Source organism: Coturnix japonica, chromosome 3 (assembly GCF_054131305.1).
Source record: "Coturnix japonica strain WE chromosome 3, WE-NBRP24, whole genome shotgun sequence".
NCBI lineage: Eukaryota > Metazoa > Chordata > Aves > Galliformes > Phasianidae > Coturnix > Coturnix japonica.
The window spans coordinates 86,463,728-86,483,543 of record NC_140665.1 but is presented as its reverse complement, the minus strand read 5'-3'; the positions used below and the strand labels follow the sequence as shown (position 1 = coordinate 86,483,543).

The 19,816-nt window shown below is 37.0% G+C and overlaps 1 protein-coding gene across 11 annotated transcripts in view; it reads left to right on the top strand.

The window, feature by feature from the left end:
* DLGAP2 (DLG associated protein 2) overlaps positions 1 to 19,816 on the top strand; it is a 440,056-nt gene that overhangs the window by 88,386 nt on the left and 331,854 nt on the right. Inside the window, exon 1 of one of the 11 annotated variants that reach the window (XM_032443250.2) lies at positions 17,947 to 18,050. The exons of 8 other annotated variants lie outside the window; for them this stretch is intronic. The gene's annotated coding sequence lies outside the window, so the exon portion shown is untranslated. Of the gene's footprint in view, positions 1 to 17,946; positions 18,051 to 19,816 lie in introns of those variants that run through there. 2 more of the 11 variants (XM_085542134.1, XM_085542135.1) reach the window with 2 other exon arrangements.

Genomic DNA, 19,816 nt, shown 5'->3' with positions numbered 1-19,816 from the left:
CTTTGGAATTCAAGTTCAAGAAGAGATAAAACTTAAATAGATTGGGTCGCCAGTCTTTTGCATAAGATTTGCCATCATTGTAGAAGGCAGATTTTGTCCTTAACATGGACTTCATCAAAACCTCAACCTTGTAACCATGAAGGCAGAGTTCTGTTGAGAACTATTAGTAGTAATCTTTGCTGGGCTGTATTCACTGAGTTCTGCTAGAGCTATTCTCTGACTTGTTTGCTCATGTAATTTAAGTGAGGGGAGGATGTAGTCATCTTTCTTCTTTTGCAAGACTTATCATATAAGTTCTTGTGGAAAACATCCTATGTTACTTCATTATTTTTGTTGAGTTGTAGCTCAAAAGCATCACAGATCACAGATGTATTCTCTGATGTTTTTGTCTTTTTTTTTGCCTTAGGGCCTTTCACAGCTCAGCATAGTCAATAACCCCAGTTTTCTCCCTTGTTGGTAGTTCTTCTAATCTCTATTTATTTATTTATCTATTATTATCATTATTATTATTTTTCCATCAGCTTTATCACTTCATTGGATGTTTTTCTGATTTCTATGTCTTATGTTTTGTGGCTCCCTGTGGAACTTTTTCTCTCTAGTTTAGTGCCCTTCCTTTCTATGTTCTGATTTTATTCTTTGTAACTTACCTGATTATTTATTTATGTAATATAATGTAAGAGACACATCCTATGTTGATATTCAGTATATTTAAAAGTAAGTAATTTACTGTTTGAGCTAGTGTATCCATAACTATTCAACATCTGATTTAACTGAAAATGCCTTTCAGCATATAGTAACGCAAGTTATTGACAGATTATTCTCAACTGTAAACAGCACAGCATCTTTAACTCGCACTGGAATCTCTGCTTGGCATTTTATAAGACTTATGGCTTCCTGAACCTTGACTTTGTTTATCTTCAATATTATTTCCTTGCTATTGGATCTTTTGAATAAGACACAAAAGCTTCACCATAAATAATTCTTTTTCCCATTTAAAGTGTTTGATGGTAGCCAAGTCTTGCTAGAACTTGGGAGGTTTAACTTGCAGTACACATCTTCTGCTGTTTCGTTGTTACCAGCTTCCTTCTGGCAGTCACGCCATGATGTTTTTGCTCCTTAAATTATTTCCCAACTCCCACAAGCAGCCCCTCTTCACTAACATAATAACTTCCTATTGCATTTGTTTTATTTTTTTTTCAGAAATATTCTTCCTTTCCAAGTCTCCTGCACTGTATTTTCTAAATTCTTAGATTATAAAGCTTTTCCACAATTCAGGTTCTGTTTCTTTAGGAACATGTTCTCTACTTTCACATATGATATTTTCTTATGAGTGGGAACTATGAATTTACAGCACAGTCTACCTATAAGCATAACATAATGTGGAATTGTTGGCTAATTCTGTAGGGAAACATAAAGTGATAGAATGATTTGGGTTGGAAAGGACCTTAAAGATAATCCTTTCCCAACTCCTCTACCATGGACAGAGACACCTTCCACTAGATCAGGTTGCTCAAGGTCCAACCAACCTGGGCACTGGAAGGATGGTAGCTTAATTGCAAATATATAGATATAATTGATACTTATATAATTTAATAGAATAATCTGAAAGACAATTTCACCTCATGGAATTTCTGAAGAATATGAAATGTGCAAGAATTCTGCCTAATATCATGTTTAATCCAGTATAAGACTGCCTATAATAGAAGAAACCAGCTGTCTTCTCATTTTTTCATTGTAATTGATTTGGTTCTTTTCATACTTTTTCATGTACTTTCCATTGTAATTGATTCATATAACAGATTGTAGATTTTTATCTTCCCTTTGGCTCATGCAAACTGTGTTCATGCCTGCCAGGAGGTCACTTGATGTCTGTGTAGCCTGTGATAGTCTCCACAATGTTCTAAAGCAGTATATGTCCGTGTTTGATTAGCCTTACTGCTACATGTTGTGCAAAATACTTCAAATTGAATGTATACTGTTGCAGCTTTAAATCTACTGCTATTCATTCAGTCCATCAGGGACAGAGAATAGATGATTGTTATCTCGTTTTTTGCTATGGCATTTTATGTGCCTGGAAACTTTTGTCCTTGATTTCAGATTTTTCTTTTCCAGTACAAAAAAAAAAAAATAAATACTGAAAGAGTTTCTTGGCACTTGACTGTGTTTTCTAAACCTCCTGGGGAAAGGTAAATCTTTCCTTCATAAAATCTTTTTCTCAACTGTGATATGAGTGCACTGAAATGTGCTCTTTCAGAGGGAAGAAAATGTGACCAGAGTTCATCAAACGCAAGACTGTCCTGTGGTTAAATTTGGTTGGTTGGTTGATTTTTATTGTTTTGTTCTTTTGCCCAAATGCAAGCTCTTTAAACATGTATTAAACATTTGCCTCTGTTTGGGTACTAATTGAAAAGCAAATGATATAGGAAACACAGCAGCCCAGCAGAATTAATGTTTCTTAAATTATGTGAACTGGAAACATTAAAAAAAAAAAAAAAAAAAAAAAAAAAAAAAAAGGACTAGCTTAAAAGCTCAGTTTTAGAAAGGCATTTATATATTTGATTATAGATTGCTTCTTAAGTATTGAATACATTTTTTCTCTCTTCTTTCCTTCCTGAAATCCTCCATCTGTGGTGGAGCTTGCATTTCTTAAAGAAATCTTGTTTCCGTGTATCTCTTTATCCACAGTGATGCATTCACTCCATTATTTAATGCAGAAGTGATCTTTGCAAAAGGCCAACAAAACATTCAGTACACTGTCATTAATGTCAACCTTGGAAAAAAAGTTTAATTTGTGCAATAACTACTGAACTGACATAGGAATGCACAGATAATATTGCATGTTTACCACTCAGTGAGTAAATCATGGCCAAATATCAGCAGGCTGACTACAGTGACATATTTTTGCATTCCATTTTGGCATACTTTTGTAATAACAACTACCATCCTCGAGCTATTCTGTATTTTCTTTACTTAAGTGTTTTTAATTAAATATGTTTCCATTCAAATGAGACAATAATAAGTAAATCTGTAGAAGTTTAATGACTTTTTTGTTCAAGTTACAGAAAATAGGCGTATTGCTGCAATGATGATTTTGAACGTTAAGTATTTTATGGAAGTGTATTAAAGGTCATATGTATTTGTAGTGAAAGCTTCATAGTTGTCTTCCATGTAGGTTTTTTTAATTCTGCAGATTTCTTAACACTAAAACCTGATCAACATTTTACTACCTCAAGTTTACCAATTATATTTCTCAGATGGAGAAGTATGAAGAAGCTGTAGCTCAGTTGTAGCTTCTCTGAGGTTTCTGAAAGCATTTTCTTCAAATTTCTTAAATTTCTTTTATTTATTCCACAGTAAATTTTAGCTCCAACTCTCAATGTGTGAGTCAAAAAGTTGTAGTATATTCTGTCTAGGATGCTCACAGACCATAGAATCACAGAATCATTAAGATTGGAGAAGGCCTCTAAGGACATCTGTTTCAACCATCAGCATACCACGAATGCTTCTGGGAAAGTAATGCTTTGGAGTCTGATGAGCTTGTAAAGACAAAGACTCACATCAGCTTGGTTTACAAATGCAAAGGTTATTTCTAAATAACCTTTTGTGCAGTTTAAGAAATGCAGAACTGGCTTCTGAGTTTTTTGACATCACAAGGAGGAATGTTTCCATAGGTCTGATTCCTTCCTTGATTAGGACCTGATACAGCAAAGCACTTGAAAGCATTCAACATTGTCAGTGACCTCAAGGGCATCAGTGAAAAAATACGTTCTCAATAGAGAAAAGTCTAATGAAAGATTTCATTAGAAAAAAAAAAAGGGGGGGGGGGGGGGGGGAAGTTTTAGCAGAGAAATAAGTCCATTGTAGTTCTGTTATAGTTTTTGTAGCAAAGATGAAGTTAGAAGGTTCCAGAAAGTATTTCTGTTTGGCGTATGACTTTACAGGTTGTAGACCTTGTATTTTGCATGTCATTCAGACATTTTGCATGCCAGAGGTATTTAAGAAAAAAGCATCTGTAAAATCAGCTCATATACACTCAAGTATCAGAATAGATTCATTTGAGAAAGTTTTCTGGTTTATTAATCCAAGGCTGCATGTGGCTCTGGGAAACCTGGTCTGGTGGTTGGTGACCCTGTCCATGGCAGGGGGGCTGAAACTGGATGATCATTGTGGCCCTTTTCAACCCAGGCCATTCTATGATTCTGTGATAATATTGGAATAATTCAGAAAGAACCAAGAAATCTCTATAAACACACTGATATTAAACCAATATTCACAGTAACAATTGGAATATCACCAGAAACGATTTAGTTTTGTTTGATACAAAACCTGAATCCTTTTTCATCTGTTACTTTTTTTTAATGTTGTTTTGTTAGTAAACAGAAATGCTTTTAGATTCTGTAACAGTTTTCACATTTCTTTTACAGTAGAACCTGTCAAGAGATATTTTTTTCAAAGTCTTAGCTCATTTCAGCCAAGTGTGTATAGAGTGCTGTAAGCACTTTGACTCTGTGCGGATGATTTAAAAACCATTGTTTTATTTTGACAGAATACAGACTGAATGGGCTGGATGCCGGTTAAAGGACAGATCTCAAAAGGTTGTCCTGACTGCAGTGAAAGAGGATTGTTTTTAGAGTAGCTGTACAACAAATGGCATCAGGTTTAACTCTATTAACACTAACCTGAGGGTAAAGATGAAAAAAATCTTTTGGATGGTGTATCTGAAATGAACAATTGCAACGCCATGAATAGCTATTAAAGTGACCAGGGATATAAATCAATCTTATTTGTGCCTGGTAAGCTGGGAACGTTCAAAAAAAAAATTGCTTTGCTTTAGAGGAACATGAAATGGTCTATTAGAACCAAGCCAGGAAGGTCACGCATTCTAGTATTGACTACAGTAGTATAACTAAATATTCTTGGAAATTTCAACTTTTTCTGTTCTGTGATAACAGACTCAATATGTTGTTTTAAGACCATGTTGGGAGTCAAAGGGCTGGTTAGTGATACAGTATTTAAATAGAGGACAAGTGAATAGAATTGGAGGAATGATTTCATAATCTCAAATGGTGACCTTGAAATTGATTTTGAATCATTGAACATTTCATTCATTACATTACAATTTATGGACCTGCAGAAAAGAAAATAAAGGCACCAAAAAAAAAAAAAAGAAAAAAAAAAACAACACCTGAAAACAAACAACCAAAAATTCCAGCACCTTAAGGCCTGGGTAAAAGACCTCATGGTCTGACTTAGAGTTTGATCTTTGGGTTTTCAGAGATTAAGGTGTATTTGGGTTTAACTAGATAAGCATTATTCCAGAGTGATAGCATTATGTATTATAAATTCTTCAAATTATCTGGGAAAAGTAAAATAAGAATATGCAGACAGACTGCATATAATGTCAACTTTTTGTAGTGATGAGAACAGTTAGCCAATGAAATGGCCATTTCTGTAGCAAATTCTACATTTCTCCTATTCAGGTCTGATTTCTATCACATCTATCGTAGAAAAGGAACTTGGGTTTGACCCTTCCAGCTCAGGGAGACCAGGCCTGTCAGTCAGAGATATATTTATGGAATATGCATGAGGCTTACACTATAACTCCTACCAAACAACAACCCCTCTGAACACCACACTCCTTAGCCTTTCTCACCTTGTTGTATTGAAAATTACAGGGTTCCTATTGTTCAAATACTTTGCTGGTGCACTTCAGGTAAATCTAAAGATCATAAATCTGTTCTACTCATTTACTTGCATAGCATGTATGCACTGATTGCCTTATAAGAATGTAATTGCTGTTTACCAATTCGGCTAAATATAAAATTTGATATTAGCTGCTGTGAGGTAAGCACTAAACATTTAAAATATCTCTATATATATTTTAAAATTCCTCTAAGTTCTCTAAGTTATTCTATGTAGATTTTTTTTCCTCATTTTTTTTGCATGTCATTTTTCTGAAAATGCTTTAAGTATTGGAATTTAAGTGACCATGATAGCAACCTGCTGTTGCTACTAAGACCACTGCATGGGCCCACTGAGCACTAAGAGGTTACATCTTACACAACCAAGCTGACTGGAGTTTTTGAGTAAAAGGTGGATGTCATTGGAGCAATGGAGGCTAAGCATGATGATTTAGTGATCCTTCTGTTTGTGAATAATGGACTGTGTGTGAGCAGCTTTTCTGGTAAAAAAGGACTTCAGGAGCAGGCTCAAGTTTTAGTTCCATCAGAGCCCGCTACTTGTACAATGCATCCTGCATATTCTGCAACTTGCACTTAAATTACTATCTTGTTCCCAGCTATCTGTAACTTCACAATTTTTAACTTTCATCTTTATGTTATCATGGATGGAGCTTTCTGTTTTTAAAGTGATCATTAAAGTGTAGATGAACAACCTGAAGAACAGTTTTCTCTCAGTGCTTTTGAGTGTATTTGCATGGCGTAATATGGAATAGCAGGATGTCAGGCTGCGATTTGCTGGATCCAAGCTTGGAGAAGAGAAGGCTGTGGGAAGACCTCATTTCCACCCTTCCAGTACTCGAAGAGATCTTGTCATTAGGGCAGAGGCTGACTTTTTACATGGGCAGATAGTGATAAGGGGGAAAGGCTTTAAACTAAAAGAGGGGAGATTTAGGTTAGATGTTAGAAAGAAATTCTTTACTTAGGGTGTGGTGAGGCACTGGCACAGCTGCCCAGAGAAGCTGTGGGTGCCCCATCCCTGGAGGTGCTTAAGGCCAGGTTGGATGGGGCCCTGAACATCCTGGTCTGTTGGTTGGCAACTCCGCCCATGGCACAGGGTTTCGTACTAGATGTTCTTTAAGCTCCCTTCCAACCTAAGCCATTTTATGAGTTCAAAGTGAATTTTTAAAAGTATTAAACTATGAATATTTAAAAGTAAATATTTCACACTTTTGATGTGTGTAGATGGCATCTATAAGACATGTTTCCCTAAACATTGGAAAGTATTGAAGAGATTAGCACAATATTTTTCTTGTTGCATGTGAGAATTGTGTGTTCACTGCAGAGGGACTTGTGCGTGTCTTTAGATAATTCTACTTGATAAAGGAAGGCTCGAGCCATTGCTGAGATGCTGATGAATGCAGGTCCAAAATTACTTTCAGAAAGAAAAGCCCAAACTTTTAGTAGTATTTTGCTAAGTGCCAAGAGAGTAATTAAGGAATTTCACGCTGAAAAAAAACCCTACAACACAGCAAAACAACTATGTTTAAATATGAATGTATTTTTGTTGCATTTACTTAAATTTCTAGGAAAACATCCATCCTGGTATATCAGAAGCATGTAAATGAATTCAATCATATGTGATTGCAGAGGTGCTGATGTTAAATGAGGATATCATTGAATTTTATAACAGTTGTTCTGCGAACATTTTTCAAGGACAAGCCATGGGTTCCTAACTATTTACACTACTCCTGCCATGCAGGAAAACATTTCAGAATTAATTTTTGGATCTTATTTACTACATCTTGGTTTTTTGGGGGGGATGCACTTAATCTCACATTTGAGAAAAATAATAGGGAAATGAGTAAGTTACCTTATTTATCTGACAGAGGGGAGTTACGTTAGTGCACTTTATTGATATGATTATGTTTTGTAAACTTGATGGCTTCTGAGTCATGAAAGTTCAGTCTTGTCTTAAAATTACAGTATCGCTGAGCACACCCACAGTAGAAAATTAGTAATTCCCACAATTGGACGAATATATAATGGTTCTGGGTTTTAAGCATATCATAACGTATTTGTCTTTCCTGCAAATATGAAGATAAGTTTTGTTATGAGTTCCTGTAAGTTGATGAGCCTGTTATTTAATAGTGAATCTACTTTTGTAGGCTGGAGCCATTGGCAAGGCAGGCTCCATGTATCATGCATTGCAAAAAGATCAATCCAAGAGTAGTTCAATCCAAGACTGTTGACAACCTCTTAACTGAATTTTATAATGGGAATGATAATGCTTGCTTCAGAGAGTGGAAATTTTAAACATTATTAAAAACTAAAAGCAATTACAGTGACTCAGAAAAAAAAATACAATAATTGAAACTAGAGAAGACTGTAATGAGTTTATAATGGTACAATAATAATAAAAACAAATAATAAGCAAAGGAAGATTACACTCTCAAATATGTAAAGCTCCTGACAATTGCTAGTGAGCAGAATGGGTAAGATGGATGGGGAACATTTTGGAAAGTTGATGAGGTGGTAATTATCTATGAGCTGTGCTACAACAGTGCGGAAGGTGGCAAGAGATTGTCCTCTTGGCAGACATGTGGGCTTGCCAGACCTGAGCAGTCTCTGGATTGATGCCAGGAGCATGACAAGGGTCAGGCAACAGAGACATGCAATCCACATCTTCCTTTAAAGTTGAATGCAGGACATGTTTTGAATTTTCACTCATAAATTAATTTCCCACAGTACCAATTCTGTGCTGAGATACTATCCTATTTCAGCAGTGCTATTAAAATTCAACAGTGAGAAATTAGGTAAGAGATCTGAATGTTGTTTCTCTCTGTACTACGGTAGCTCCCACAGGTCTTCTGGAACCTCTGATTACCCTTATTAATATTTCTACAGACTTAGTGGTGATGATACTGTGAACTGGAACACGTTACTGGAGTTGTATGTGCACTGGCTTCCAGCAGGGCACTGCAGTGGGTCTGGATGCCCTGTGTTGCAATCCCAAGAACAATTTAGGCTGGTGCCAACATGAGAAAAGCCAGTCCTGAGCTTGTCTGGCCAACCCTGTACCCCCCTTGGTGTTAAGGGTGGAAACGTCCATGAGAACATGAACATGTTGATCATTTCAAATGGTTGCTTTGAGCTCTATTTTCTTCTTATTTTAGATTAAAAATGATGGCTATGACTTCATCTGGATTGTCAATAAAGACCAAGGTTACATCTGTATTAATAAATAAAACCGTGCAGTTCACAGATCTTATTGTTCCGTGCAAAACCTTGTTAGGTTTTTTGGCAGATGTTTGGTTTTTTTTCTCCCCAACTATCCCTTTTTAAGACAGTGCCTATAAATGTATGAGTGGTGGCTGAGACTAAGAGCAAAACCCAATGGGCAGCTACTTGGATGAAGGCATTCTGCTTTGGGGCATAAAACAGTATGGAGAGGTTGTGCGTGTTGACTTTATAGTAAGACAGTTTTCCAAGTGAATGTTATTTCCTGATGTTGACTGGCAAAAGCCTCTGTGAGATTGTGGGGGTAGTTTCTAGTCTGTGTCCCAGGAATATGTGGAATGGGTCTGACTGCAAGTGGGATTCACAGGTTTTTGCTGTGATCCTAAGAACAGTTTTGAGTATCACAGATTCTTGACTGGTGAGAATTATTCCTTATGTTCTTATTTCGCTCTTAGAGGTGAACACTCGGCAGTGGCATCTTGAGGCATCTGTAGTGCCTCTGCTGGAAGTGAAGAAGATTCTCACCTGGAATGGGTGCTGAATGACCAGCTTGAAATGTGGTAAAAAACAGTTACAATGGCGTACAGCTTGCTCTCACCTAGAAGATGTGCTTAAATGTTTGAATAACAGCAGTAACACACTGGCAGCTCATGTGGGAGCATCCAGGGCTGTTCTATGCCCCAGTGATCTATGTCCTCCAGAGGGTCTCAATTCTGTCAGCTTGTTCCTCAGCCTCTGTGTATTAAGCTTGATTAACCAGAAATACACATTGTGCAGTGGGGATGCGCATAGCAAGCTCTGTTATTCTAAGGAAAATTATGAAATTAGACAAACTGTTGGAAGGAACAGGGGAGGTAGTAATTTTTCCACTAGATTTGTTGCTGCAAGGGGGAAGATGATCAGCTCCAAAAGAGTGGTTGCTAGCCAAGAGATGGATGGGATTGTCTCCCTCTACTCATCCATCTTGAGGCCCCTCCTGGAGTACTGCATCCAGGTCTGGGGCTTTCAGTGCAGGAAAGATTCAGACATGTTGGATTGAGGAAGACTGCAAAGATGGTCAGAGGGCTGGAGCACCTCTCCTATGAAGACAGGCTGAGGGAGTTGGGCTTGTTTAGCTTGGAGGAGAGAAGGCTGTGGGGAGACCTCATTGCCACCCTTCCAGTACTTGAAGAGAGCTTGTCATTAGGGCAGAGGCTGACTTTTTACACTGGCAGATAGTGATAAGGAGGAAAGGCTTTAAACTACAAAGATTTAGCTTAGATGTTAGGAAGAAATTCTTAGGGTGTGTAGGGGCACTGGCGCAGCATGCCCAGAGAAGTTGTGGTTGCAACATCCGTGGAAGCACTCGAGGCCAGCATCATGGGTTCCTGAGTAGTCTGACTTAGTGGCTGGCAGCCCAACCCATGGCATGGGGCTTGGAACAAGGTGATTTTCCCGTGTGACCTAATTCTTGCTCCTGCAGGGGGATTGGACTAGATGGTCTTACAAGGTACTTTGCAATCACTGACATTCTATGATTTTTGAGGTCCTTTTCAAAGTAAAACATTCTGTGGCACTATAACCATGTCACCTACACTGCTGACACCCAAGCAAGTTACAGTGTGGTCACCGAGCAGCTCAGTGCCAAGCTTCTTGGTATGGAGGAGGTTGTAGCACACCTCCAAAATCACCTATTACCAATAATTGTGATCTGAAATGCCAAACTATAGTGGTATGATATGAGACCTTTTGTGTGAATAAGGGATTTACATAGAGCACTGTAATGTTTTTCTTTTGATTATAATTTGCAGTAGCATAGGATACAATTTACAGACATTTAATTAGGTCATTAGCTTGGAATATGGTACAAAATGGATAATTTATTTTTTCAAATTTGTTGAATGCACAAAATCTTTCAATGAAATGTTAACATACAAACATTGTTCCTCCTATCTCTAGTATGATTTCTTTGCTGCTTGGCAATTGAAAGAGAAGGAATTGTAGATGTTATTCCTTGTTAGGTTAAGCACATTTTATTTTGAATATTACAAGGTGTATTGAATGGAAATAATTAGCTCTTAATTGGTCCTGTTGGGTCTATGCCTAAGCCCAGTACATGCAAAGAAAATACCAATTATAGTTTTCTTTCAGTTAAATCTTTAGGTCTGAATAGGAACGGATTTTTCTATTCCAATTTAGTCAATTGGTATAAATATTTCTCATCATTGTAACTGTTGAAGATGTCTCAATATTACCTCAGCATAATTCTAAGGGGAAAAAAAGAAGCACAGGAAGAAAGTATTATGAATTCCACTGTTCATAACAATTAGAAAGTTAAAGTAAAAAATGGAGGCAGCCTGTGAGCAAGAGAGGCTGAAGTTTTATTGTCAGTCACATTAGGGTTGCGGATACCGTACCACTTTGCACCCATTCATTATATATGTAAACAGCTGGACCAGAGGAAACCTCTGCATGGAGTTCTGCATGGGCATCACAGGCACAGAAGAAAACATTCTCTTTAATTAAAATGTGGCCCTTTTCAAAGTAGGAGCTCCGCTGAGAGAATGGGTACAGTGAAGTTATAATTATAGAGATGTACTCTGTTAAAGTGAACATCAAGTGCAGAGAAATTACACATAACTGACTGAAATTGTCATCCTGAAAATAAGGTTTTTAAATCAACTTTAGTATTAGGGAAGCTGATGTTAAGCTATAGTTAGTTTCTCCCCGCCATCCCCACTAGAGGCCAATAGTTTATATTTTTTTGCCTAAAATATCTGTTCTGTTTACTGTTCATGAGAGAGAAGAAGTGTACTTTTATGATATTTGATGGTCATATTTGCAAACTTAATACTGAAACGTGGTGAAATTCTCATCTGTGTGCAATAGTTTAGTGCTTCATTTATAGTATAGGGAGAGTCTGAGGTGAAAACCCTCCGGAGTAACACTTGTGCCAAATTTCCTTTGCAAATTTCAAATGAATGAATATCTCTAACAGGCTGATTCCTTTCTCTGTCTTGCATTATGCAAAGTCCTTTATCTGTTTTCTCATCGATAATAGGAGCGTCCTTGTGTTTGTCTTAGAATAGTATAGACAGAAAATTATCTTGGATCTAGGGCTTCAGCACAATGCAGTTTTGTTCAAGTTTTTTAATGCAGCTGCCTTGTGCTTCGGTAAGGATTTGGCTTCTTTGGGTATCTGCAGGAAGCTGGTATTAGCACTAAATGGGTGGACAGTATGATCACACTCAGGATACTGCACAACAAGCAGGCAAATTAGCTGAGATGAGGCCCAGTGTACAATTTACATGTAGCTGTTAATCATCAAGAATACTGTATTAACAAAAATAGGCCAGGCTTGAGAGAATACCACCTGGTCACCATGCATGAGCTTCCTACACTATAGATGAAAACAAGTGTTCATTCTGCACACTTAGTCACTGCATGTCCTTCCAGCCTGGAAGCTATTCAGTACATTGCTGAACAGCTGCAGACTTTACTGGATGAGAATTCTTTCCTGAAATAAATCTTCACAGAACAACCCATCGGGGCACTCAAACTATGCTGATTTGGCTAATGCCATTATGCACAAACACAGTGCAGGCTGAAATGAATCTAGACATTAGCACGAGCTTGTGAAAGTAACACATCCACACAACAGGTATTCATCGTTCAAATTCTGTCAGTAACAGAACCAGCAAAAGTCTTGCATATAGCAGGGTGTAACCAGCTTTATTTAGTGTACTGGTAAGCTTGAAGATAAATACTGTGAACTATTGCTTTTGATCCGTGTGCCTACCTTGAAGTTTGCTATTCCTGTTTAGGACCCAATGGGTGCTTCTCAACACATTTCTGCTTCCTCTGCATATTTGAATAGTTGATTAATGACAGATTCTTCTGTCTGTCCATAGTGTTTAATTTCCTAGTAAGAGCTCATTCATTGCCTCTTTCCAGTTCACCAATAGATGGTGTAGAAAGTCATGATAATTCCTTAAAGATTCATTCAGATCATAGCTTTATTGTAGATTAATTCCAGCTTGCAATAAGTTATGCAACACACTAACAGCTTTATAATGGGTAAACAAAATAAAAATACATTCAAGTGCCTTCACTAAACAAGGCATTTGACAAAGAGACTTCCTTTTACATCAGCCATTCTTCAGTATTCTAGCGTTAAGTAAATTTTTTTGGAATATACTGTTTTACGCAGCTGTTTGGTAGGAGGAAGTGGGGGTGTCTTCAGTGAAACACAGAAGTTTTGCATGCAAAGACTACTATTTTTGTTGTGCATTAATATTCAGATTTGTTCAAGTTAAAGTGAATCAAGAAGAAACAAGTGTTGTGATGAACAAATTCTTGACAGTTACCAGTTCTCTGACAGTGATTTCATGACTAAGTGTCCTTATCTTAGTGTATAGCCTGCAAAATTAATGGCAATGTGTACCTCTCAGAGAATGAAGTGAAACCCATTATGATGTGGGGATTTATTGATTTTCCTTTTTTTTTTTTTTTTTTTTTTTTTTTTTGCTATTATAACTTTATGCCTTATTATTCCTGAATCTCTTTGTCATGATGTAAATTAACTTTACCCCACAGATTTCAGATGGAAAGAATAATAAAACGTGGTTTCTCTTCTTTCTCTTTGATTCTGTGATTCTCTTAGAGGTGAGACAAATAGCCAGTGAGGAGTTTAGTAATCAGAATTGTCTTGCTCTTATCTTGCTTTTCTCCTCTCTGTTCTCTTCTGCCATAGACTGTCTTTCTCTAAGGCAGTGGTTTGGACACTAGAGAACTGACCAGTTTTCTTAAAATTCTGCTAAAATCTGGGCAATTTGGAAACCAGTTCTGAAGAAAACATGGCTCAAAATGTAAGCTAGCATTTATACTCTCTCTTATTTCTGTCTTTGTCTTCTTTTTTTCCTTCTTTTTCTTTCACTGGTTGCAAACCATTTGGTAAACATTGGCTTGAAAGTTCACTTAGAGCAGAAACATTGTTAGATTTTCTTTTTGTTTCAAACATCAGAATGAGTCCCAGGTTTGTGTCTTCCCTTGTTGAATAATCATGAGCTTGTGATGTTGACAAGGGAACAAATGCTGCGTAACCTGTAATCAGAAGAGCTGAAGGACTGATTTGTGTTGCTGATGGAATAAGGTTCCTGGGGAGCTTATGCCAGCAATATGAGGCTGTCACCTGTGCACGCTTTCTTGTTCTGCTATGTTCTTCTTACCTTTTGCAGGAAAGGAAGTTTTGGGTTGTGATGTGACAGCTGGTACAAGGCTAACCTTCATGTGAGCAGAGGGTTCTGCAAAAAGTTCTTTCTTTTCATTTGCAATTAAAAGTCCCACAGAATGATCTGTTGGAGGGCATTACCAGAGACTAGAGCACCTGCTACTGCTTGCAGAGGTAGATCAGTACATAATTTGGCCTACAGAAAGTAATACTGACTGATGGTATTAGCAAAAGTATTTCAGTCTTCTTAGGCAAAGTTAAGCAATAAGCTTTTTAAAAGAACATATTTCTTATCCTGAAGCCTTTTAGAAGGCAAGCTGAGAATATTATTGTCCCAGACATTTTTCTTTTTGATATTGTTCAGTTCTTTATGATAACTTACAATGTGGTAGCATTGGTAAGCCATTATTAGCCAAGTCCCTTTTTGTTGCACACAAGAACTCTGCTGGTAGTTGCTGTTCTCACCACCCCTCCATTCTTCTTGAACATCAGGCCAAGAGTGATATCTGTATCCATTGTAAATAATAATAGACCTGGAGGGAATTCCTTGTGCCTGAATTTGCTTTCTCTTAAAACAAAAGAAACATAACATTTTACTGATGCCCGTTTCTACTGCCTGCTTGGAACATGTGGCTCATGCCTGTGGCTGCTCACGCTTCAGTCTCTTCTGCTGCTTACAGCTTGGTGTTGCTCTTTGTTTTGCACACTTTACCACTCTCCTACTTGTTAAACATCTTATAACAGACCAATGAATAAGAGTTGAGGTCTGTCCTTTTCACCCAAACAGATATGACTGTAAATAAAATAACTGCTCTGAAAGAAAAGAAAATTGGTAACTAGAAAATAAGTCACTCTTTAAATGAGCAATAAACCATGGTCATATGCTTGAGGACAGATTTTAACCCCAGACTCGCACCACAATTCATCTTTATTTTGACATGCTCCTGGCACAGAATAGACAAGGGTCATCAGATACTGTTTCTGAAAGAGCTTATTTACTGCTGGGACGCCTGCAGAGTTCTTGTAGCAGTGACCTGAAGACCCCAACTCATTGCAGCTTCCAATTGCTTGGCCAGTTATTTTAGAGAGCCAGGGCAGAGTTATGGATTTTCCATGTACTATTTTCTCTCTAATTTAGAACCATTGCTTTCTCAATGATATTTATAAAGGAGTCTTAAGTGCTTGCAATTTTATTGAATAAACCAAAATTTTGCTTTTATGTTACGTATTAACTTGCAAATTAGTCTGTCTAGATTTCTGATACACGTTTTGCAGTCAGGGTAAAATATGGATATCAAGATGGAGTTGCAGGCTTTAGGAAATCATAGTATCAGTAATTCTGTAGGTTATGAACCAAGAAGGTCTATTGCAATTGCTTTGCCTAATCTTCTATACAATTGAGTTCATAGGAGTTCCTTTCAATAACATTTACATAAAGTAGGCTGTATCTTTCAGTGGATGAAATTCTGATTATGATCTAAAAAATGCAGACATTTTAATAAGAATTGCCCTTTTATCATTATCTTCATAAGGCACATCTGAGCCACATACTTGACAGAGGTTTTCTTCAGTGCCATTTCAATCCCCATTAATACTTTTTCAATATATCTTACTGCGAGAGCATAAATAATGCTTATTGCCTTTCCAGGACTTCATGTTAATAAAGCTGAAAATGCTTTTTATTTCCTAATGTAGACATGGTGTAGCGTATAATTAGGTAGTCATCGCTGTCTTTGTATCTCCGTGTGTGTTTGGATTTCCTGAGAAAGGCTTTGTTTTGAGTAATAGACTTTTTATTTTAAAGAAATACACTGCAAGAAACAAAACAGTTAGAGAGTTGATAACAGTATTCACAAATGTTTCATTCTGAAAAATGCGAAACCATTCAGTTTACCATAGAAACTGCGAATGGAGGCAAGAACGAGGATGCTGGCTTGATAACTATCTCCAGGACTCCAGTGGAGTAGCACAAATAAAAAGTCAATGTTTTCCAAATAAAATAGTCTTTAATTGTTTTTCTCAGGAAAGGCTTCTTGCACATCCACGCTTATAAGCATTATTCTGTGCTTCAGTTAGCTGCCCACTCACTTTCTCTCTCTTTAAAGACATCGTCTGTTCCAATTACCATTGAGAATTTTCAGTCTCTCATTAAATTTGGAGCAGTAGGCAATTTAATAAGGTGGTGATCGCTGTAACATTACAGAAAATGACCTTCAGAAAATCATCTTAAAAATTTGGATACTCTTTTATGAAACACAATCTTGATGTTTTGTTAGTTTACAGTTTTCTGTGTGGAAAAAAAGGTGACTTGTAGACTGAACTGAAATGTGTTATAAAGTAGGAATAATGTATTTCTCTATACATCACTGTCTTTAAGGCCAATATCCTTCATATCAAGCAGATATTAACTTTTGTCTTCCCTCCCTAAGTCCTGTTTGTATACATATTAGGCAAATAGGAAAACTGCCAGTTCCAAATGAGTGTTTAGTTTGGCACGGCGTAGTTCTGACGAAGCACACTAAGCCATTCCATGCAGTTGCTACCTATGTTCATTAGGAGCTGGCAAATTATAACTACCCTGATACAAATAAACCTTTTGCAAATTTGATTTTTAAGTAAGCAAATTTAGTGTGTATTACAACCCTGATCCAAAGTGACCACATTTCTCTTATTGCATTCAGGTCACAAATTTATATTTTATTCTCCCAGTTCATGAAGCATGTGTAGTCCTTACAGAATCTGGAATTTGAGATTAAGCTTGACCCTTTGTCTCAAGTCTACACCATCTCCAATGTGAAGCTTTTTATGTGTGATCCGAGCTAGTTAAAACTGGGCAGGTTCTCTCTGTAATGCTGGAATCACAAAAGGTGAATAACAAGTTAAACATATAAGAATTGACTTTTGGCACTCTTTTAGCACTAGTGTAAGCTGGGTGTTTGATTTGAGGTAGTACATCCAGTGTATTTTCTATTTCTTACCCACTAGCTTTGTCTGAAAATTTAAATGTCTTTTTCATATTGTATTATATTGAATTAGGTTACATAACATTATGTAGCTTGGCCAGCCATAAGGGAAGATACAACATCCTCTCACACATCTATATCGAAAATACAGAAGTATTTGTGTCAAGGAACTCATTTTACCCCTGCTTCTTAACAGAGGTAATGTAAAGGTGTTGTTGTCATAGCAGTTCTGCTTCTGTTCTTTGAAACCCAAATCAGTTCTAGCAAGAAAATAATACCAGTTTCATGAGATCATAATTAACGAAGAGGCACCAATGATTTCTACTCTTGGTGGATTAGAGAAATAACAAAAAACCAGCATGCCAAAATTGAGCATCCCACTTCTACCTTTATATATTGCCTGAGTGCATATCCAGGAAGAAAATTCATCAGTGAAGCAGTATTTAATACTCTTTCTTTCACAGTTGGTGAGTAACAAAAATATTCAGCAAAATGAACCTCAGGAGGGAGGCCAAACTCAAGAGCAACTAAGTGGAAATTAAAAACCAAAAGTGAACTTTCAGTGACTCCTTATCTAAAGAGAAATGGGTTCCCTCTGTTTTCTTCTGGAAAAAAAAAAAAAAAAAAAAAAAAAAAAATTGCTTTTACCAAATAGGAAAACAGAGCATTAAAATACTGTCCAGTGATACTGTAATTCGCTGAATATTTTCAGATTCTGCTTTGAGCAGTTGTCTCTAAGCAACACATCGGGCAGTGTTGCAGTATTACATATCGTTATAAAATGTATGCATTTTTTGCATCTAAATAGCAAGATTGTTCAAACCTTTGAGGACAACTGTGTCAAAGGGTGGATTAGTTGATAAAAGCCAGAAGATCGATATTAAATTGCTTTGACTCCTCATTATGAGAATCAGCTGGGGAAGCTGCTCATCAAAAACATATTGAAATGGAGACAAAAAGGTAAGATTAAGAAACAGAATGCTTCTAATATAATTTAACATCTAAAATTATCAGTGAGTTAAAAAACATTTTGTTTGGTAGAGCACGGTCCTTAGGGCATACCTCTGTCTTTATTCAGAGATATGAATAACTGGGTGTGCAACCAAATTAATTGAAGAAAAGTCTGGGGGGAATTTTACAGATGTCCAAGTCATGAGAAACTTTGCAAAAAGCTTGAGAAACTGCCCACAGATTTTGAAGCTGTGAGAAATCTGAAATGCCATGGATGACTACGGTGCTATTTAAAATTGCTGAGGTTAATGGATGGCATGGTAGATATTATGAATGTCACTTCACTGCACTGCTTTCCGATAACAGAGTTTTGCTCTTCAAATAATATTATGAAGCACACACAACCTGAGACAATGTAATGGATGCTGTTCCTTGTGTGAAAACACTTGTTTATCAGTGCTGTACTTAATTTCATATTGTACATAAGATGCTACTGCAAATACACTTTTGTATATGACAATAGAACACCACAGTTTTCATCTTTGCAATACAGCATACAATACAAAGCTGTTCCCACTTTCACTACAGTCAAGAATGCAAAGTGTACCTCATCCAGTACCTTCTTTATTTTAGAAAGCGAGCGAAGGTTTTCTTCAGCCCAGTGAGTCTTCAGTTCCTGAAAGTTTCTAATTAATAATTTTTTCCCCAACAGATCTCCTGTTATATCTACTGCTGAACTGTTTTGGTCTGAATCAAGGCATAGGAAAAATTACCAAATCTCATTAAACTGGTGCCATAGGCATAAAGGTTGGCAGATGGCAACAGCTACAGAAGGGAGTCCAGTCATAAAGCCCGGCCTATTTTGAACTTAAGTTCCTTCCATTCCCTTTACTTTGGGAAGTGTGGATAACAGCATTTCAGTTTTATCCTCAATATGCAAATATGTATGTCTTAATAACGTCCAATTAAAATTTATATGGGTATTGAAGTGTTATGTTCTTGTTATGAACAAATGTGGCCAGAGGACAAAGACCTCTTTCAACTCTTTCAAATGTCACAAATCACTTTCTACAGTGATAGACTTCATCTAGTATTTATTGCCTCTATGAGGAGAGATATTACTCCTCAACTTGAAATATTTCTAGAGTTCCAGTAGTGCCCTCTCACTTGCATTTGTTTGATGCTCTTTGTGTGAGATATGTCGTGTCCCATCTCCCACCTGCCCCGTGATCTACTTTCAACTAAAGGAAATGTTGGGGATTGGGAAGGGATTTTCATTTACTATTTTGATAGCAACATTTAAAACACAGCTGAGATAGACTGTCTATGCTCCAGTATTCCAGGAGCTCAGGAGCTCATTTTCTGTTAAACTGTAGCAGGTCCAAAACTTCAGTATTTTACAAACTCTAAAATTATTGCTCACTGAGATGCATTTAGCCATTGCTGAGATACTGTGAATAAAACATTCCCTGCCTCTGCATTAAAAGCAAGGAAGCACTGATTTGATGATTTGAGGGAAATTTATTGAAGATACACACTACTGTTCATTGCATTGAGGTACTAAATTGCAGAAATTTCCATTATGCTCCACTCCCTCACACCCATTCCTTGGAAACTATTTCATTGAAAGCTTAAATTAATATTACAACAGTAGAATTCACAGCTATTGTTCAGCCCTTGATTCAGTTGCTGACTGACCTGTGAGTACTTCCAGACTCAATAAAGGATAAAATTGTCTCCACATACCAGTGTGGCAACAAAAGGGTACTCTGATC